This window comes from Salvelinus alpinus, chromosome 8 (assembly GCF_045679555.1).
Source record: "Salvelinus alpinus chromosome 8, SLU_Salpinus.1, whole genome shotgun sequence".
NCBI lineage: Eukaryota > Metazoa > Chordata > Actinopteri > Salmoniformes > Salmonidae > Salvelinus > Salvelinus alpinus.
Window position 1 is genome coordinate 86,605,763 of NC_092093.1, and position 21,591 is coordinate 86,627,353.

Below are 21,591 nucleotides of genomic sequence, written 5' to 3' on the forward strand. Positions count from 1 at the left end.
CATATTTAGCGGCACAAATCGTGGTTATACAATGAGAATAGTAGCCAAGCTGCCAACAAAATGTCGGGAGAAATCTTGGGAGAGGCACCTAATCTAATCAATAACTAATCATAAACTTGACTAAAAAATACAGGTTGGACAGCAAATGAAAGATACATTAGTTCTTAATGCAACCGCTGTGTTAGATTTTTAAAATTAACGTTACTACGACATACAGCGTGCGTTAAAGCGAGACCGCACCGAAATTAATGGCGGAATAGTAGTTTTACATTTTTCAACAGAACAACGAATTAACATCATAAATAGTTCTTACTTTTTGATGAGCTTCCATCAGAATCTTGTGCAAGTGGTCCTTTGTCCAGAATCATCGTTGCTCGGTTGTAGATTGACGTCTTCAACTTAGGAATTAGCAGCAAACATTAGCTATGTGGCCCAGACGTGCCCAACTCTTCATAACGCAGCACAAAGAAATATCCGATAATCGCAAATATACTGATATAAACTGATATAACTCGGTTTAAAATAACTACATTATGATGTCTTTAACACCTATATCGAATAAAATCAGAGCCGGATATATCTAAGGCCTATAACGAGAGCTTTTCAGAATGCCATCCTGAGGTCTGTCTTGCGCCATGACGAACGTTGAAAAGAGTGCACCCCACGATCCAAGACCCTTTATATGGCCTCAGATCTGCCTAGCAACACCATTCCAATTCTCACTGCTTACTGACATCTAGGGGAAATCGTATGCAGTGCTTGTCGACTCTTAGATTACATGCAAATTAATAAACTGACCCTGGAACAGAGTGCCCGATTTCAGATTTCTCACTTCCTGACAGGAAGTTAGCTGCAATTTGAGTTCTGTTTTACTCACAGATATAATTCAAACGGTTTTAGAAACTAGAGAGTGTTTTCTATCCAATAGTAATAATAATATGCATATTGTACGAGCAAGAATTGAGTACGAGGCAGTTTAATTTGGGAACAAATTTTTACAAAGTGAAAACAGCGCCCCCATATTGACAAGAAGTTTTTAAGTGATTTATTTACAATTTAAGAAGGGTGGTTTGAGCTACAGTGGCCGGCATCTTAGATTTGCCATCTTGTCTGCAGATTTGTCACTGGCGTAATCGTCACTGGTGTTACTGTTTTGCTGGTAACACCAGTGACATGACGATAAAGCCAAACTTTTTCTCAACATAATGTTTTATAAAACCATCAACATTTATATTTTATTACTGTTTCAATATTGTAATCACATAATATGGCTTTCCTTTTGATAGATATGGCGAAATGAGGTGCTGCTGAAAAGCAAAGACTACAGACAGCGCAGGGATGCTGACCCACACTGCAGAGCAGCCTACCTTAAACAAAAACACCAGACGTACTTAAAGGATTTAGAGAGTCAAAAAAGAAAGAGTGAAGGATCTCAAAGAAAGGGAAAAAAGACAGGAGCGAAGGAAATGGCAGGTCAGACAGGCAAAACACAGAGAGATTGAGAGCAGGAACTCCAGACAGTGAACCCAGTACTGCAAGGTCAGAATTAAGACAATGTGTCTGTAGGAAGACATATGTACTCTGTATATACAGAGTTACTTAAAGGGATAGTTTACCCAAATTACATATTGGTTTCCTTACCATGTATGCAGTCTATGGACAAGGTATGACAGCAAGCCATGCTTTTGTTTACCTGGACTGTTTCAAAATGCTAATTATTTTGTATTTGTGGCATAAAACCAAAGCATTGATTGCTGTCATACCTTGTCCATAGGCTGCTTACACAGTAAGGAAACTGCCATTGAACAAAAGATCAGTTAAAATTTGCCACAGTATCTGTAAGTACTTGGTGCAGCAGCTGACTGTGTGAAAGTAGCAGATCTGAACTGGCTACTAGTGAAGAGGCCGTCAGTAGCTAGAAAGCAATGGAGAATGGCTCAGAGATAAAAGATACGGACGCGACACAATAACATAATAATGGCAATAATGGCAAAGACAAACATATCTGAAGTAAAAGTGAAGAATAATACAGGAAAAATTCCATGAACATGTTTAACTGCATACAAAATGTTCATATCAGTGTGGTTAGGAAAACAGTTTGTTTATTTTCAAAGTTACTGTTTCTAATGTTCTAGTAGACATGTTTTAGATGTTTGGATGACAATGTTGTGTTATGAAAGACATTTTAGTCAATAGGCTTCATCATTTGGTCTTAATCTTCGACCAATAACCCTCATTTTATTGTTCATATTTAAAAATGAACCCATCTTATGAAATCTGAAAGTATTTGTAATGAAACATATTACTAATAAAGTGATAACATTTGTTTGAAATAATCTTATGTTTGTCATTGGTGTTACATTGTGTCACTGGTGTTACATTGCGTCACTGGTATTACTGTATGGCATACTGGTGTTCTGGCATCAGAGTTGCCCAATTAAATAGAATATAGTTTTTGTATCTACCCAACGGTTGCTACACTCATTAGTAAACATTTTAAGGATATGATCATTCAATTTTGATGACTCAACCTCAATTATTTCTAATGTTACAACATTTTGTTTTTTTTATATAATAAAAGTTTTACCCAAGATAACTTCACCCGTCGAACGGATAAAAATGTTGTTGATCTTTAGAACATTTCTCCTATAGCTGCTGTTTCCATTATACATGCCGCAATATTTTTTGCAGCATTATTTTTATCGAATTACCAGGTCATGTGATCAGAAAAACTCCTGGCCCTACACTTGGTAAACCTACCTTGAAAACATGTTGTTTCCCCCGGTGAATTTGGAGAGCCTGAACACAGCCCAGTTATTAAGCTCCTTGGAGGTCATTCCACAGCCGTTGTCCATGACAACCACTGCCGGTTTCCCCAAAGACTCGTCGAACAGCTGGGGGAAAAGATGAGAAACAATCAACAACTGCTGTGTCCCATTCCATCGACACAGTATTGAGGTGCAGAACTCTGAACTTCATAGGACTACTAAAACGCTTCAATCCTTATGCATCACTTTTATTCAAGACCACAATAACGAAAGTGAGGTTTACAACTGTTAAAAAAAAAATCAAAAAATTCAAAACACAGTAACTCACCAATCGGATGTCGATTGTCCTCACTCCTGTGTTGTGTGATGTCGCTGACAGTGCAATGTCAATTAGTTCTGCAAAGCCATACGCTGGGGGGGGACAACAAGGCTTTAATTAGCTACAGCAAAAAAATACACCTTTTCATACTGCATCCACTGGGTACAAATTTGCCCTGGGCTAAGTGCAGTGTGAATATAGCTAAGGAATACAAACAGGACTGTATATTTTTGGCCTGGAGATTGAAATACTGTACTAAGGCACTCACGTAAAGACTTCTGGCCCTCGCTAGCGTAGTACTCATACATGCCACTTTGGGCCAGTGTGTCGTAGTGAGGGAGGAACACAATGTGTGTTCCGTAGTTGCCACTGGCAGAATCTATTTCTGTTCTGTCTGTTGTTGTCAAGACAAACGTTTCGTTGGAAGGAATGGCAAATTCCTAAGGAGAGAAAGCATTGGAAATAGTTGTAGCGATATCTCACAACACAGACGTGACAGGTTGATAGTTTGGTTTAGATATTGTATTCACAACAAATGGGACAACTTGTGTATAACAAGAGCTACGTAACTAGATATTAACAATTTAATTCAAACCTTAACTTGGGAAATATGACAGCTTGTAATGCCTGGATGGAGAATGCACCTGCCATCCTTCTATGACATAATGGCGGTCAGCAAACCAACCTTAAAAAGGTGCATGCCACCACCTACTGTGCTGGAGTGTGTGGTCAATTACAGTTTACAATTCTAAATTCCCCTAACTCACTACTTATGAGAAAATTTTAAAAAAGCCCTACTAACTTCTAATAGACCCTCACCCATCCCCCAAATCCCTTCCAAACCCCCCCAACCTCAATGACCCTACAATTCAATCTTTCCCTCTCTTCAACATACTTACAATATAACAACACATTTTTTTTTCAGCAGCAGCTGAAAAGATGAGCTCCTACAAATATTGAAATTTAAATGTTTTTTTAGAGTAAAGTACATCGAAAAAAATCAAAAGAAAACTGCAAACTGAATAGGAGACCAAACAAGCAGCAAACAAAGAAGAAAGGCTTTTGAAAAAGTAACAATTTTTCATAAAATTATACCGTTTTCTTAGCTAGCTAAGTTGTTTACCTGTTGCTAGGCAGTTGCTAGGGACATTCCTGAAAGAAGCTAGCTAGCTAACAAGGAGTGTCTAGTTGGCAGAAGAGAAGAAGGGACAAAGAAGGGACAAAGTGGGACAAAATAAGGACAGAAGAAAAGGGAAAGGGGACATTAAGGTGAAGCAGTCCTCTAAAGACACAAAAGACAATAATACAAGAAACAACATTTCTATTGCCTCTCCCTCTACGATACGCACTTCCGGTTTGGTTTGGAGCGAGTAGTTGCATTCCGCTTTGCTCCACAGGTAGTATTACAGGTAGTATTACATTTCATTTCATTACAGTACAACAGTTTGATTTGTTTGATCTTAGCTGGCTACATAGCCGTCTTTGTATCCAAGATAATTGTGTAGTCTAGAGTAATTGTCAAGGTTACCTAGCCAGTTAGAGGTTACCTAGCCAGCTACACTTTCAAACAAAGTCAACAACGCAGCCACTGCTAGCTAGCCTATTTCACCAGCCAGCAGTACTATATCATTTTAGTCAATAAGATTTTTTGCAACGTAAGCTTAACTTTCTGAACATTCGAGACGTGTAGTCCACTTGTCATTCCAATCTCCTTTGCATTAGCGTAGCCTCTTCTGTAGCCTGTCAACTATGTGTCTGTCTATCCCTGTTCTCTCCTCTCTGCACAGACCATACAAACGCTTCACACCGCGTGGCCGCTGCTACTCTAACCTGGTGGTCCCAGCGCGCACGACCCACGTGGAGTTCCAGGTCTCAGGCAGCCTCTGGAACTGCCGATCTGCGGCCAACAAGGCAGAGTTCATCTCAGCCTATGCTTCCCTCCAGTCCCTCGACTTCTTGGCACTGACGGAAACATGGATTACCACTGATAACACTGCTACTCCTACTGCTCTCTCCTCGTCTGCCCACGTGTTCTCGCACACCCCGAGAGCTTCTGGTCAGCGGGGTGGTGGCACTGGGATCCTCATCTCTCCCAAGTGGACATTCTCTCTTTCTCCCCTGACCCATCTGTCTATCGCCTCCTTTGAATTCCATGCTGTCACAGTTACCAGCCCTTTCAAGCTTAACATCCTTATCATTTATCGCCCTCCAGGTTCCCTTGGAGAGTTCATCAATGAGCTTGACGCCCTGATAAGTTCCTTTCCTGAGGATGGCTCACCTCTCACAGTTCTGGGTGACTTTAACCTCCCCACGTCTACCTTTGACTCATTCCTCTCTGCCTCCTTCTTTCCACTCCTCTCCTCTTTTGACCTCACCCTCTCACCTTCCCCCCCTACTCACAAGGCAGGCAATACGCTTGACCTCATCTTTACTAGATGCTGTTCTTCCACTAATCTCATTGCAACTCCCCTCCAAGTCTCCGACCACTACCTTGTATCCTTTTCCCTCTCGCTCTCATCCAACACTTCCCACACTGCCCCTACTCGGATGGTATCGCGCCGTCCCAACCTTCGCTCTCTCTCCCCCGCTACTCTCTCCTCTTCCATCCTATCATCTCTTCCCTCTGCTCAAACCTTCTCCAACCTATCTCCTGATTCTGCCTCCTCAACCCTCCTCTCCTCCCTTTCTGCATCCTTTGACTCTCTATGTCCCCTATCCTCCAGGCCGGCTCGGTCCTCCCCTCCTGCTCCGTGGCTCGACGACTCATTGCGAGCTCACAGAACAGGGCTCCGGGCAGCCGAGCGGAAATGGAGGAAAACTCGCCTCCCTGCGGACCTGGCATCCTTTCACTCCCTCCTCTCTACATTCTCCTCTTCTGTCTCTGCTGCTAAAGCCAATTTCTACCACTCTAAATTCCAAGCATCTGCCTCTAACCCTAGGAAGCTCTTTGCCACCTTCTCCTCCCTCCTGAATCCTCCTCCCCCTCCTCCCCCCTCCTCCCTCTCTGCTGATGACTTCGTCAACCATTTTGAAAAGAAGGTCGACGACATCCGATCCTCGTTTGCTAAGTCAAACGACACCGCTGGTTCTGCTCACACTGCCCTACCCTGTGCTTTGACCTCTTTCTCCCCTCTCTCTCCAGATGAAATCTCGCGTCTTGTGACGGCCGGCCGCCCAACAACCTGCCCGCTTGACCCTATCCCCTCCTCTCTTCTCCAGACCATTTCCGGAGACCTTCTCCCTTACCTCACCTCGCTCATCAACTCATCCTTGACCGCTGGCTACGTCCCTTCCGTCTTCAAGAGAGCGAGAGTTGCACCCCTTCTGAAAAAACCTACACTCGATCCCTCCGATGTCAACAACTACAGACCAGTATCCCTTCTTTCTTTTCTCTCCAAAACTCTTGAACGTGCCGTCCTTGGCCAGCTCTCCTGCTATCTCTCTCAGAATGACCTTCTTGATCCAAATCAGTCAGGTTTCAAGACTAGTCATTCAACTGAGACTGCTCTTCTCTGTGTCACGGAGGCGCTCCGCACTGCTAAAGCTAACTCTCTCTCCTCTGCTCTCATCCTTCTAGACCTATCGGCTGCCTTTGATACTGTGAACCATCAGATCCTCCTCTCCACCCTCTCCGAGCTGGGCATCTCCGGCGCGGCCCACGCTTGGATTGCGTCCTACCTGACAGGTCGCTCCTACCAGGTGGCGTGGCGAGAATCTGTCTCCGCACCACGTGCTCTCACCACTGGTGTCCCCCAGGGCTCTGTTCTAGGCCCTCTCCTATTCTCGCTATACACCAAGTCACTTGGCTCTGTCATATCCTCACATGGTCTCTCCTATCATTGCTATGCAGACGACACACAATTAATCTTCTCCTTTCCCCCCTCTGATAACCAGGTGGTGAATCGCATCTCTGCATGTCTGGCAGACATATCAGTGTGGATGACGGATCACCACCTCAAGCTGAACCTCGGCAAGACGGAGCTGCTCTTCCTCCCGGGGAAGGACTGCCCGTTCCATGATCTCGCCATCACGGTTGACAACTCCATTGTGTCCTCCTCCCAGAGTGCTAAGAACCTTGGCGTGATCCTGGACAACACCCTGTCGTTCTCAACTAACATCAAGGCGGTGACCCGTTCCTGTAGGTTCATGCTCTACAACATTCGCAGAGTACGACCCTGCCTCACGCAGGAAGCGGCGCAGGTCCTAATCCAGGCACTTGTCATCTCCCGTCTGGATTACTGCAACTCGCTGTTGGCTGGGCTCCCTGCCTGTGCCATTAAACCCCTACAACTCATCCAGAACGCCGCAGCCCATCTGGTGTTCAACTTTCCCAAGTTCTCTCAAGTCACCCCGCTCCTCCGCTCTCTCCACTGGCTTCCAGTTGAAGCTCGCATCCGCTACAAGACCATGGTGCTTGCCTACGGAGCTGTGAGGGGAACGGCACCTCCGTACCTTCAGGCTCTGATCAGGCCCTACACCCAAACAAGGGCACTGCGTTCATCCACCTCTGGCCTGCTCGCCTCCCTACCTCTGAGGAAGTACAGTTCCCGCTCAGCCCAGTCAAAACTGTTCGCTGCTCTGGCACCCCAATGGTGGAACAAACTCCCTCACGACGCCAGGTCAGCGGAGTCAATCACCACCTTCCGGAGACACCTGAAACCCCACCTCTTTAAGGAATACCTAGGATAGGATAAAGTAATCCTTCTAACCCCCCCCCCCCTTAAAAGAGTTAGATGCACTATTGTAAAGTGGTTGTTCCACTGGATATCATAAGGTGAATGCACCAATTTGTAAGTCGCTCTGGATAAGAGCGTCTGCTAAATGACTTAAATGTAATGTAAATGTAACACATGCTCCACCGTTTCATCGACCATACACAAACCATTCATTTGCCTGCCAACCAGATGTAATGACGAGTTCAATGTCCTAAGCGCAGTCGAGCAAACACCACCTCTTCCTTCCTAATTTGACCTTTTCTTGGAGGGCATATCAATGCTGGCCCTTGGGCTCAGAGTCCCATCTCTTCTACCACACATCTATCAAAATGGCTTGGATCTTACATTTGGCCTCACCTCTACCCAGTGGAACATTAATATCAATTATTTACAGTTGAAGTCTGAAGTTTACATACACCTTAGCCAAATTTAAACTCAGTTTTTCACAATTCCTGACATTTAATCCTAGTGAAAATTCCCTGTCTTAGGTCAGTTAGGATCACCACTTTATTTTAAGAGTGAAATGTCAGAATAATAGTAGAGATAATTATTTATTTCAGCTTTTATTTCTTTCATCACATTCCATTTCTTTCAGCTTTTATTTCTTTCATCACATTCCCAGTTCATCTGTTAGTCTTCTACATATCTGCACATCAAATTCAGGAACGTAAACGCCTGCTCCTGTGTGCCCACTATCTGGGTCCTTGGATCCATCTGTGAAAAGTGGTAAAAAAAAAGCATAAAAACTTCTACCAATGTAATTGTCAACCATTCCCTATAAAATCACTGACTTCTGGCCAATCATTCCTTTTCTCTACCAAGTTTATATCAACAACAGGATCTGGGAGTAACATCCCCTATCACCACAGAAGGGCAAACAAACTCCCTCAAACCACTCTCATCAGCAAGATTTCCAACCAAAACTACTGCCTTGTCTACTAGTATATAGTAGACAAGTGTTCTACTATGTTCTAGGTCCCAAGAAACAAAGAGATCTTCTGTTAAATCTGACAATTAATCTTGATGGTTGTAAAGTCGTCTCAAATAAAACTGTGAAGGACCTCGGCGTTACTCTTGACCCTGATCTCTCTTTTGACGAACATATCAAGACTGTTTCAAGGACAGCTTTTTTCCATCTACGTAACATTGCAAAAATCAGAAATTCTCTGTCCAAAAATGATGCAGAAAAATTAATCCATGCATTTGTTACTTCTAGGTTAGACTACTGCAATGCTCTACTTTCCGGCTACCCGGATAAAGCACTAAATAAACTTCAGTTAGTGCTAAATACGGCTGCTAGAATCCTGACTAGAACCAAGAAATTTGATCATATTACTCCAGTGCTAGCTTCCCTACACTGGCTTCCTGTTAAGGCAAGGGCTGATTTCAAGGTTTTACTGTTAACCTATAAAGCGTTACATGGGCTTGCTCCTACCTATCTTTCCGAGTTGGTCCTGCCGTACATACCTATACGTACGCTACGGTCACAAGACGCAGGCCTCCTAATTGTCCCTAGAATTTCTAAGCAAACAGCGGGAAGCAGGGCTTTCTCCTATAGATCTCCATTTTTATGGAACGGTCTGCCTACCCATGTGAGATACGCAGACTCGGTCTCAACCTTTAAGTCTTTACTGAAGACTTATCTCTTCAGTAGGTCATATGATTGAGTGTAGTCTGGCCCAGGAGTGTGAAGGTGAACGGAAAGGCTCTGGAGCAACGAACCGCCCTTGCTGTCTCTGCCTGGCCGGTTCCCCTCTCTCCACTGGGATTCTTTGCCTCTAACCCTATTACAGGGGCTGAGTCACTGGCTTACTGGTGCTCTTTCATGCCGTCCCTAGGAGGGGTGCGTCACTTGAGTGGGTTGAGTTACTGACGTGATCTTCCTGTCTGGGTTGGCGCCCCCTTGGTTTGTGCTGTGGTGGAGATCTTTGTGGGCTATACTCGGCCTTGTCTCAGGATTGTAGTTGGTGGTTGAAGATATCCCTCTAGTGGTGCGGGGGCTGTGCTTTGGCAAAGTGGGTGGGGTTATATCCTTCCTGTTTGGCCCTGTCCGGGGGTATCATCGGATGGGGCCACAGTGTCTCCTGACCCCTCCTGTCTCAGCCTCCAGTATTTATGCTGCAGTAGTTTATGTGTCGGGGGGCTAGGGTCAGTTGGTTATACCTGGAGTACTTCTCCTGTCTTATCCAGTGTCCTGTGTGAATTTAAGTATGCTCTCTCTAATTCTCTCGTTCTCTCTTTCTTTCTCTCTCTCGGAGAACCTGAGCCCTAGGACCATACGTCACGGCAAACCGGGCATGATGACTCCTTGCTGTCCCCAGTCCACCTGGCCTTGCTGCTGTTCCAGTTTCAACTGTTCTGCCTGCGGTTATGGAACCCCTACCTGTCCCAGACCTGCTGCTTTCAACTCTTAATGATCGGCTATGAAAAGCCAACTGACTTTTATTCCTGATTATTATTTGACCATGCTTGTCATTTATGAACATTTTGAAAATCTTGGCTCTCTCTAATTCTCTCCTTCTCTCTTTCTTTCTCTCTCTCGGAGGACCTGAGCCCTAGGACCATACGTCAGGACTACCGGGCATGATGACTCCTTGCTGTCCCCAGTCCGCCTGGCCTTGCTGCTATTCCAGTTTCAACTGTTCTGCCTGCGGTTATGGAACCCCTACCTGTTCCAGACCTGCTGTTTTCAACTCTTAATGATCGGCTATGAAAAGCCAACTGACATTTATTCCTGATTATTATTTGACCATGCTTGTCATTTATGAACATTTTGAAAATCTTGGCTCTCTCTAATTCTCTCCTTCTCTCTTTCTTTCTCTCTCTCGGAGGACCTGAGTCCTAGGACCATACGTCAGGACTACCGGGCATGATGACTCCTTGCTGTCCCCAGTCCGCCTGGCCTTGCTGCTATTCCAGTTTCAACTGTTCTGCCTGCGGTTATGGAACCCCTACCTGTTCCAGACCTGCTGTTTTCAACTCTTAATGATCGGCTATGAAAAGCCAACTGACATTTATTCCTGATTATTATTTGACCATGCTTGTCATTTATGAACATTTTGAAAATCTTGGCTCTCTCTAATTCTCTCCTTCTCTCTTTCTTTCTCTCTCTCGGAGGACCTGAGTCCTAGGACCATACGTCAGGACTACCGGGCATGATGACTCCTTGCTGTCCCCAGTCCACCTGGCCTTGCTGCTATTCCAGTTTCAACTGTTCTGCCTGCGGTTATGGAACCGCCACCTGTCCCAGACCTGCTGTTTTCAACTCTTAATGATCGGCTATGAAAAGCCAACTGAAAATTACTCATGATTATTATTTGACCATGCTTGTCACTTATGAACATTTTGAACATCTTGGCATAGTTCTGTTATAATCTCCATCCGGCACAGCCAGAAGAGGACTGGCCACCCCTCATAGCCTGGTTCCTCTCTAGGTTTCTTCCTAGGTTTTGGCCTTTCTAGGGAGTTTTTCCTAGCCACCGTGCTTCTACACCTGCATTGCTTGCTGTTTGGGGTTTTAGGCTGGGTTTCTGTACAGCACTTCGAGATATTAGCTGATGTACGAAGGGCTATATAAAATAAAATAAACTTGATTGAAGTGGGATACTCAACCTCACTGTCACGACTTCAACCGAGGCAGGCTCTCCTTCCCGTTCGGATGGCGCTCGGCGGTAGTTGTCACCGGCCTATTAGCTGCCACTGACTCTTTTTCCTCCCCCTCCTTATGTGTTTATTTGTATCACCTGTGTTCAGTTAAGTTGTTAATTAGTGTGGCTTTATTAGTCAGCCAGCCCGTAGGCTTCTTTGTGCGGGATTGTTCGTCTGTAGCTGTGGATTTCGGGAGTGGTTTATTGTATTGTATACTGGGTTTGTCTCCCGTGTTTGTAGACAGGTGTTTATGACACCCAGTAAGTCCGTGTTGGACATTTTGGTTTTAAAAATCACCGTATTGAAGCTCTGCTGTTCCTGCGTCTGATTTCACACCCCCCGACACCCAGGTCGTTACACTCACATCCTTTGAACCTAACCCAATAAGCTAAAGACCATTTTTTACACCGTATATCCAAAGGCATCTCACCTGCCTCTACTAGTAAGTCATACAGACGTTGATTTAAATGCACCAATACATATCCTTAAAGCTATATACTGGATTCTGTCCAGCCTCTGAAGCCAAGTCTTCACCGCTGTTCCATAAACTATACACCCGTAATCAATTGTCGTCCTGGTCAGAGCTCTATAAAATATCCATCAACGGTTGTCTGTCAGCACCCCATTCATAACCAGAGACCGAGCGCATAAGATTCACCACCTTCTTACACTTTGTTTCAACATTGATGACATGATCTTTCCATGTATAAATCGCTCATTGAACCATAGACCCAAATATTTATCCTTGAAACCCTCCCGATAGGCTGTCCATCTAGAAACAACTGTATATTTCAGCAACTTTCATCTTCGAGAAGAACATACAAGACTTCACCAGTCAATCGACCACCTTTCAACATCCACTATAGCTTGTCGAATAGATTTAATCACGAGAGACATTCCTTCCACTATTCTAAATGTCTCCGTAATCAGCATATAGGGAAGCCCCAATACCCCTACCTACATTTGTGAAACACATCGTTTAATCATAATGTTGAACAATATAGGACTGATACTGTAGCACTGCCTTGAGGAATAACATAGGCATCAGATTAAATGGATACATTTTAACTCGAAAAGAGCGATTAAACAAGGTCTTTCCATCTTAAATCAGTAGGCCTTCTCGCCACAAATTTAAAAAAATTATAATAATAAAACACAGTAACCATTACTTCTTTCATGACCAGAGTTCTCAACTTCATTGCTCACCTTTACTAATGCATCCAGAGTAGATCTACCTTTACGGAATCCACTTTGACCCAATAAACCTCTATGTTCCCAGGAATTATGACAATCTGTTGACTGTCATGTTTTCCATCAGTTTACACAAGTGAAGAGGTCAGTGCCATTGGTCTATAACTATCAGCACATGAAGGGTCCTTACCAGGCTTTATCTTAGGGACTTGATCACTTCCAACAGTAGAATCATTCATTCCATTCCATTCACACATAGATGCAGAGTTAGAAGCCAGTGTGAGCTCCAGGCAGGATGTAACCCCTCTAACAACATCAACCCTTGTACCACATCCATCGTTAAGACATACTAAATCTTGCTTCCATCATATCTTCCACAATAGTACCATTAGCATCTGTATGTGTTCTTTCCCATAAGCTTCTCTGTTTTAAGGTCGCCGCACCTTGTCTCTCTAGAGCCCAATTCTCCCGATACTTCATCAAACAGCAAGGGTTGTAAAGACTGTAACTTAATATTACTACCTGCACTGTAGATGTCCACCGTCACACATTCATATGGGACAGTTATATTATGATATACAAGACCTTCTCTTATGAACGTAGCACAACCACCACTCTGTCCAATTGATCTATCCGACTGATTGAACAACAACCAGGAATAATACAAGCAAGATGTGGTCTAAGCCATGTTTCTTGAACCCATATCACATCAGGTTTGATCTCTAAATCCATTATATACAGTTGAACTCGGAAGTTTACATACACTTACAGTGGGGCAAAAAAGTATTTAGTCAGCCACCAATTGTGCAAGTTCTCCCACTTAAAAAGATGAGAGAGGCCTGTAATTTTCATCATATGTACACTTCAACTATGACAGACAAAATGAGAAAAAAAAATCCAGAAAATCACATTGTAGGATTTTTAATTAATTAATTTGCAAATTATGGTGGAAAATAAGTATTTGGTCACCTACAAACAAGCAAGATTTCTGGCTCTCACAGACCTGTAACTTCTTCTTTAAGAGGCTCCTCTGTCCTCCACTCATTACCTGTATTAATGGCACCTGTTTGAACTTGTTATCAGTATAAAAGACACCTGTCCACAACCTCAAACAGTCACACTCCAAACTCCACTATGGCCAATACCAAAGAGCTGTCAAAGGACACCAGAAACAAAATTGTAGACCTGCACCAGGCTGGGAAGACTGAATCTGCAATAGGTAAGCAGCTTGGTTTGAAGAAATCAACTGTGGGAGCAATTATTAGGAAATGGAAGACATACAAGACCACTGATAATCTCCCTCGATCTGGGGCTCCACGCAAGATCTTACCCCGTGGGGTCAAAATGAGCACAAGAACGGTGAGCAAAAATCCCAGAACCACACGGGGGGACCTAGTGAATGACATGCAGAGTGCTGGGACCAAAGTAACAAAGCCTACCATCAGTAACACACTACGCCGCCAGGGACTCAAATCCTGCAGTGCCAGACGTGTCCCCCTGCTTAAGCCAGTACATGTCCAGGCCCGTCTGAAGTTTGCTAGAGAGCATTTGGATGATCCAGAAGAAGATTGGGAGAATGTCATATGGTCAGATGAAACCAAAATATAACTTTTTGGTTAAAAACTCAACTCGTCGTGTTTGGAGGACAAAGAATGCTGAGTTGCATCCAAAGAACACCATACCTACTGTGAAGCATGGGGGTGGAAACATCATGCTTTGGGGCTGTTTTTCTGCAAAGGGACCAGGACGACTGATCTGTGTAAAGGAAAGAATGAATGGGGCCATGTATCGTGAGATTTTGAGTGAAAACCTCCTTCCATCAGCAAGGGCATTGAAGATGAAACGTGGCTGGGTCTTTCAGCATGACAATGATCCCAAACACACCGCCCGGGCAACGAAGGAGTGGCTTCGTAAGAAGCATTTCAAGGTCCTGGAGTGGCCTAGCCAGTCTCCAGATCTCAACCCCATAGAAAATCTTTGGAGGGAGTTGAAAGTCCGTGTTGCCCAGCAACAGCCCCAAAACATCACTGCTCTAGAGGAGATCTGCATGGAGGAATGGGCCAAAATACCAGCAACAGTGTGTGAAAACCTTGTGAAGACTTACAGAAAACGTTTGACCTCTGTCACTGCCAACAAAGGGTATATAACAAAGCATTGAGATAAACTTTTGTTATTGACCAAATAATTATTTTCCACCATAATTTGCAAATAAATTCATAAAAAATCCTACAATGTGATTTTCTGGATTTTTCTTCTCATTTTGTCTGTCATAGTTGAAGTGTACCTATGATGAAAATTACAGGCCTCTCTCATCTTTTTAAGTGGGAGAACTTGCACAATTGGTGGCTGACTAAATACTTTTTTGCCTCACTGTAGGTTGGAGTTTTTCAACCACTCCACAAATGTCTTGTTAACAAACTATAGTTTTGGCAAGTCGGTTAGGACATCTAAGCTGTGCATGACACAAGTAATTTTTCCAAAAAATTGTTTACAGACAGATTATTTCACATATAATTCACGGTCTCACAATTCCAGTGGGTCAGAAGTTTACATACACTAAGTTGACTGTACCTTTAAACAGCTTGGAAAAATTCCTGAAAATTATGTCATGGCTTTAGAAGGTTCTGATAGGATAATTGACATCATTTGAGTCAATTGGGAGTGTACATGTGGATGTATTTCAACTTAAAACTCAGTGCCTCTTTGCTTGACATCATGGGAAAATCAAAAGAAAACAGCCAAGACCACAAAAAAAAAGTCTGGTTCATGCTTTGGAGCAATTTCCAAATGCCTGAAGGTACTACGTTCATCTGTACAAACATTAGTACGCAAGTATAAACACCATGGAACCACGCAGCCGTCATACCACTCAGGAAGGAGACACGTTCTGTCTCCTAGAGATGAACATACTTTGGTGCGAAAAGTGCAAATCAATCCCAGAACAGCAAAGGACCGTGTGAAGATGCTGGAGGAAACAGGTACAAAAGTATCTATATCCACAGTAAAACAAGTCCTATATCGACATAACCTGAAAGGCAGCTCAGCAAGGAAGAAGCCACTGCTCCAAAACTGCCAGAATACGGTTTGCAACTGCACATGGAGAAATGTCCTCTGGTCTGATGAAACAAAAATAGAACTGTTTGGCCATAATGACCATCGTTATGTTTGGAGGAAAAAGGGTGAGGCTTGCAAGCCGAAGAACACCATCCCAACCGTGAAGCACAGGGGTGGCACCATTATGTTGTGGGGGTGCTTTGCTGCAGGAGGGACTGGTGCACTTCACAAAATAGATGGCATCATGAGGTAGGAAAATGATGTGGATATATTGAAGCAACATCTCAAGACATCAGTCAGGAAGTTAAAGCTTGGTCGCAAATGAGTCTTCCAAATGGACAATGATCCCAAGCATACTTCCAATGTTGTGGAAAAATGGCTTAAGGACAACAAAGTCAAGGTATTGGAGTGGCCATCACAAAGCCCTGACCTCAATCCTATAGAAAATGTGTGGGCAGAACTGAAAAAGCATGTAAGGGCTACAAACTTGACTCAGTTACAAGAGCTCTGTCAGGAGGATGGGCCAAAATTCACCCAACCTATTGTGGGAAGCTTGTGGAAGGCTACACGAAACATTTGACACAAGTTAAACCATTTAAAGGCAATGCTACCAAATACTAATTCAGTGTATGTAAACTTCTGACCCACTGGGAATGTGATGAAAGAAATAAAAGCTGAAATAAATCATTCTCTCTACTATTATTCTGACATTTCACTCTTAAAATAAAAGTGGTGATCCTAACTGACCTAAGCCAGGGAATGTTTACTCTGATTAAATGTCAGGAATTGTGAAAAACTGAGTTTAAATGGCTAAGGTGTATGTAAACTTCCGACTTCAACTGTACGTATGTATGTATGTATGTATGTATGTATGTATGTATGTATGTATGTATGTATGTATGTATGTATGTATGTATGTATGTATGTATGTATGTATGTATGTATGTATGTATGTATGTATGTATGTATGTATATCTCTCTAATTCTCTCCTTCTCTCTCTCTTTCTCTCTCTCGGAGGACCTGAGCCCTGGGACCGTGCGTCGGGGCTGCCGGGCGTGATGGCTCCTTGCTGTCCCCAGTCCACCTGGCCTTGCTGCTATTCCAGTTTCAGCTGTTCTGCCTGCGGTTATGGAACCGCCACCTGTCCCGGACCTGCTATTTTCAACTCTTGATGATCGGCTATGAAAAGCCAACTGAAAATTATTCATGATTATTATTTGACCATGCTTGTCACTTATGAACATTTTGAACATCTTGGCATAGTTCTGTTATAATCTCCACCCAGCACAGCCAGAAGAGGACTGGCCACCCCTCATAGCCTGGTTCCTCTCTAGGTTTCTTCCTAGGTTTTGGCCTTTCTAGGGAGTTTTTCCTAGCCACCGTGCTTCTACACCTGCATTGCTTGCTGTTTGGGGTTTTAGGCTGGGTGTCTGTACAGCACTTCGAGATATTAGCTGATGTACGAAGGGCTATATAAAATAAACTTGATTTGATTTGATATATATTTATTAAACTCCTGACTGTTAGCAATTAGGCTTCTAGCATTCCACTGAAGGATAACAAAAACCATGACTAACTATCATCATACCTAGACATTCCATCATTAGGAGTCAACATATCAACAATAATGGCGAGGGTAACATCTGTTACTCCTAAAAACTATTTAGCTGCTCCCACAACTTGGCATTTCTTTCCACAAATGCAGTCAGGTTGATAACCTTTCCAAGGAAGACTATAAAGTCAATCTGATTAACTATTAAGGTGTCCTTTGACACAACATTTGTGAGAACAAGATTTCTAAACAGGTCTGGTATCCGTGTCAGGACCAACATAAGGAACACTTCCTACAGTAGGTTCACTTATTCCAAGACTTACCCTATTATCTCCATCATTCTGCCTAATAGTTCCACCAATCTGCGTTGCAGCCTCTGCATAAGATACATTGTGAGTGATTTTATATCTTTGGGCCTCTCTGGCATCCACCAAATGCTGCGCTGTGTCCCCCCCCCCCACAATTATTACAGTTAAACTTAACATTGTTCCCACATTCACCGTAATCATGTTCCCCTCCACACATGACACATATTTTCTTTCTTTTGCACAGAGCCGCTACAGGACCCATTCTTTGGCATTTAAAACACCTTAATTTTGTCAATAGGGGGGCGCTGTTTTCACTTTGTAAAAAATCGTGCCCAAATTAAACTGCCTCGTACTCTATTCTAGCTCGTACAATATGTATATTATTATTACTATTGGATAGAAAACACTCTCAAGTTTTTAAAACCGTTTGAATTATATCTGGGAGTAAAACAGAACTCATTTTGCAGCAAACTTCCTGACAGGAAGTGAAAAATCTGAAATCGAGGCTCTGTTCCAGGGCCTTCCTATTCATTTGCCTGAAATCTATGGATATACATGCACTTCATACGCCTTCCACTAGATGTCAACAGGCAGTGGGAGGTGGAATGGGGTGTCTAGCTTGATCTGAGGTCGAAAAAGAGCTTTTGGAATGACGTGTCTGGAAATGTCATTGTCTTCGAAGGCGCGAGAAGGAACCCCAGATTGCCTTCTGAAAAGCTTTCGGTATACACGGTAGATATCTCCGGCTCTGATTTTATTTGATAGATGTGATAAAAACATCATAAAGTAGTTTTTTTCAATCGAGTTGTATCAGTTTATTGAACGTTTATTGCGAGTTTTGGAATTTTATTTTCTTTGCGTCAGGTGAAGTTGGGCACGTTTGCGCCACATGGCTAGCTATGGTTGCTAATTCGACAGGAGAAGAGGACATTCTAAAACCAAACAACGATTATTCTGGACCAAGGACTCCTTGTACAAGATTCTGATGGAAGCTCAGCAAAAGTAGAAACCATTTATGATGTTATTTCGTATTTCTGTGGAAAATGTTTAGTCCTATTTTCCGCCCTTATTGCGGGCGCTGTCTCGCTATAACGTAAGCTGTTTGTTATGGTAAAGTTATTTTTTTAAATCTAACACGGCGATTGCATTAAGAACTAGTGTATCTTTCATTTGCTGTCCAACATGTATTTTTTAGTAAAGTTTATGATGAGTTATTTGGTCAGATTAGGTGAGTGTCAGAAATATATCCGGACATTCTGGGAAAAAGTTTCTACATTTTCACAATGTATAACCACGGTTTTCAGCTCTAAATATGCACATTTTCGAACAAAACATAAATGTTTTGTGTAACATGATGTTATAAGACTGTCATCTGATGAAGTTGTTCAATGTTAGTGATTAATTTTATCTCTATTTTGTCGGTTTTGTGCAAGCTATTTTGGCGGGGAGTAAATTGCGTTGTGTGTTTGGCTACTGTATTGAGCTAATAGAAATATATATTGTGTTTTCGCTATCTCTATTTGGTGGGTTTTGTGAAGGCTACCTATGCGGTGGAAACATGGTGAAAATATGCCGTTGTGTGTTTGGCTATTGTGGTTAGCTAATATAAATACATATTGTGTTTTCGCTGTAAAACATTTAAAAAATCAGAAATGATGGCTGGATTAACAAGATGTTTATCTTTCATTTGCTGTATTGGACTTGTGATTTCATGAAATTATATTATATGATATCCCTGTCCCGTTAGGCTAAGCTATGCTAGTCAGCTTTTTACTGATGAGGATGCTCCCGGATCGGGGATGGGTATGAAGTAAAGGTTTTAAGCAAGTCTGCCATATCAGCTATGCTTTTTTAAAAGGCAGTAAATGAGGCTGAATGCACTGCCAGACAAGGCTCTGCTGATAGCTAGGTGTAGCAGTGGTAAGGATTCACACCATGGTGATGGAAAGAAAGCACTTCTGTTGGGACAGCTTTATGTAGGCCCTAACCGTTTGTGGGCACCATTTGTCACTGTTATAGTGCAATTTATGTATTGTTTAGTGGCTTTGCTAGCATGCATAAACAAATTGTGTGGAGTGTAGATGAGACCCCTTGATCGCAACAAACACGATTACAACTTTCCACTCGACACATCATTACCACCTTAACCCTCTTCACGTTCTCAACACTAGTAGAAGTGCCACTGCTGTCAGTAGCACTAATAGCAGGGCCATTATTTGACCTTTTCACCACAGACAATCCAGATCCATGACTTTCATCATCCCGACTCATACCATCAGAACTATCATCCATGTTGACAACAGTCCAGCACACCTGTTGCTAAAACTGCCTACAATATAGAACGATGGATTCTATTTCGCGTCCTAGTTTGAAGTCGAACCCTCGAATGTCTTGCCTGTTGACTCTGAACTTTTTCAGCAACCGCATTTGCCATCCTCTGTCCTAGCTATGTTAAATAACGTTAGCCAAGCCATCTATGTGAGCTACCTAGTTAATTGGCAAGCATGGTGGGAAGGAATTCATTGGCAAGAGCAAGGTGTTGCAAATTTGCAATTAAGCAGGCAACTGGCTAGATGACAAATCTCCAGCTAGCTACCTTTGATACAACTTGAAGGAAGTCGTTGAAGTCTAAGCCATTGATGTCCAGAACTTGCATCTTCGATTTCAATGAGACAGTCGAATACCACCAATCTTAAGTGGTTTAGCAGACCCATTTGCTTCATTTTTACTCGAAAGAAATTGTGTTGTACATCTTTTGTCACTGGCAAAGATTTTCACTTCCCTACAACTCTACCATGTTTCTTTATGAACAAGTTCTGAGCATCTACCGTCTGAGGTATAATAACAACGGCATCTACCGCACGCCCTGATATGGAGAAACCAATGCACGTGGCAATAAGCGTCATTGCGGCGCACAGCAATCATGTGCATGTAGAAAATCAAAGAAACGAAATAATATGTTATATTATGTTGTGCAAGCAGATGGACAGTCACCTCCAAGGTACGCTTAAGCCTTATGGACACTCACGGTATGTGAACGGGAACAGTAGAGGCATAGCAGCGGGAAAATATTTGGGGTGCGGGTGCTGTGAAGAAAATAAAAACGCCTGCACTACAGACAGCAATCTCATTCCACTGCACAGCATGGTCGTTGTCGAGGGTGGTCGTTGTCAGTAGTTGTCGAGGGTGCAGCAAGCCAGCACCTCAGGAGTAAATGTCAGTTGGCTTTTCATAGCCGATCATTAAGAGTATCTCTACCGCTCCTGCGGTCTCTAGATAGTTGAACAGGAAGGATATAACCCCACCCACTTTGCAAAAGCACAGCCCCACACCACTAGAGGGATATCTTCAACCACCAACTTACCATCCTGAGAAAAGGCCGAGTATAGCCCACAAAGATCTCCGCCACGGCACAACCCAAGGGGGGGCGCCAACCCAGACAGGAAGATCACGTCAGTGACCCACTCAAGTGACGCACCCCTCCTAGGGACGGCATGAAAGAGCACCAGTAAGCCAGTGACTCAGCCCCTGTAATAGGGTTAGAGGCAGAGAATCCCAGTGGAGAGAGGGGAACCGGCCAGGCAGAGACAGCAAGGGCGGTTCGTTGCTCCAGAGCCTTTACGTTCACCTTCACACTCCTGGGCCAGACTACACTCAATCATATGACCCACTGAAGAGATGAGTCTTCAGTAAAGACTTAAAAGTTGAGACTGAGTCTGCGTCTCTCACATGGGTAGGCAGACCATTCCATAAAAATGGAGATCTATAGGAGAAAGCCCTGCCTCCAGCTGTTTGCTTAGAAATTCTAGGGACAATTAGGAAGCCTGCGTCTTGTGACCGTAGCGTACGTGTAGGTATGTACGGCAGGACCAAATCGGAAAGATAGGTAGGAGCAAGACCATGTAATGCTTTGTAGGTTAGCAGTAAAACCTTGAAATCAGCCCTTGCCTTAACAGGAAGCCAGTGTAGGGAGGCTAGCATTGGAGTAATATGATCAAATTTTGGGGTTCTAGTCAGGATTCTAGCAGCCGTATT

The 21,591-nt window shown here is 43.3% G+C and overlaps 1 pseudogene; it reads right to left on the bottom strand.

Annotated features, from left to right (window-relative positions):
- The window catches only part of LOC139582345 (structural maintenance of chromosomes flexible hinge domain-containing protein 1-like), a 59,360-nt pseudogene extending 39,148 nt beyond the window's left edge, over nt 1–20,212 (bottom strand).
- Between the last annotated feature and the right edge of the window lie 1,379 nt (nt 20,213–21,591).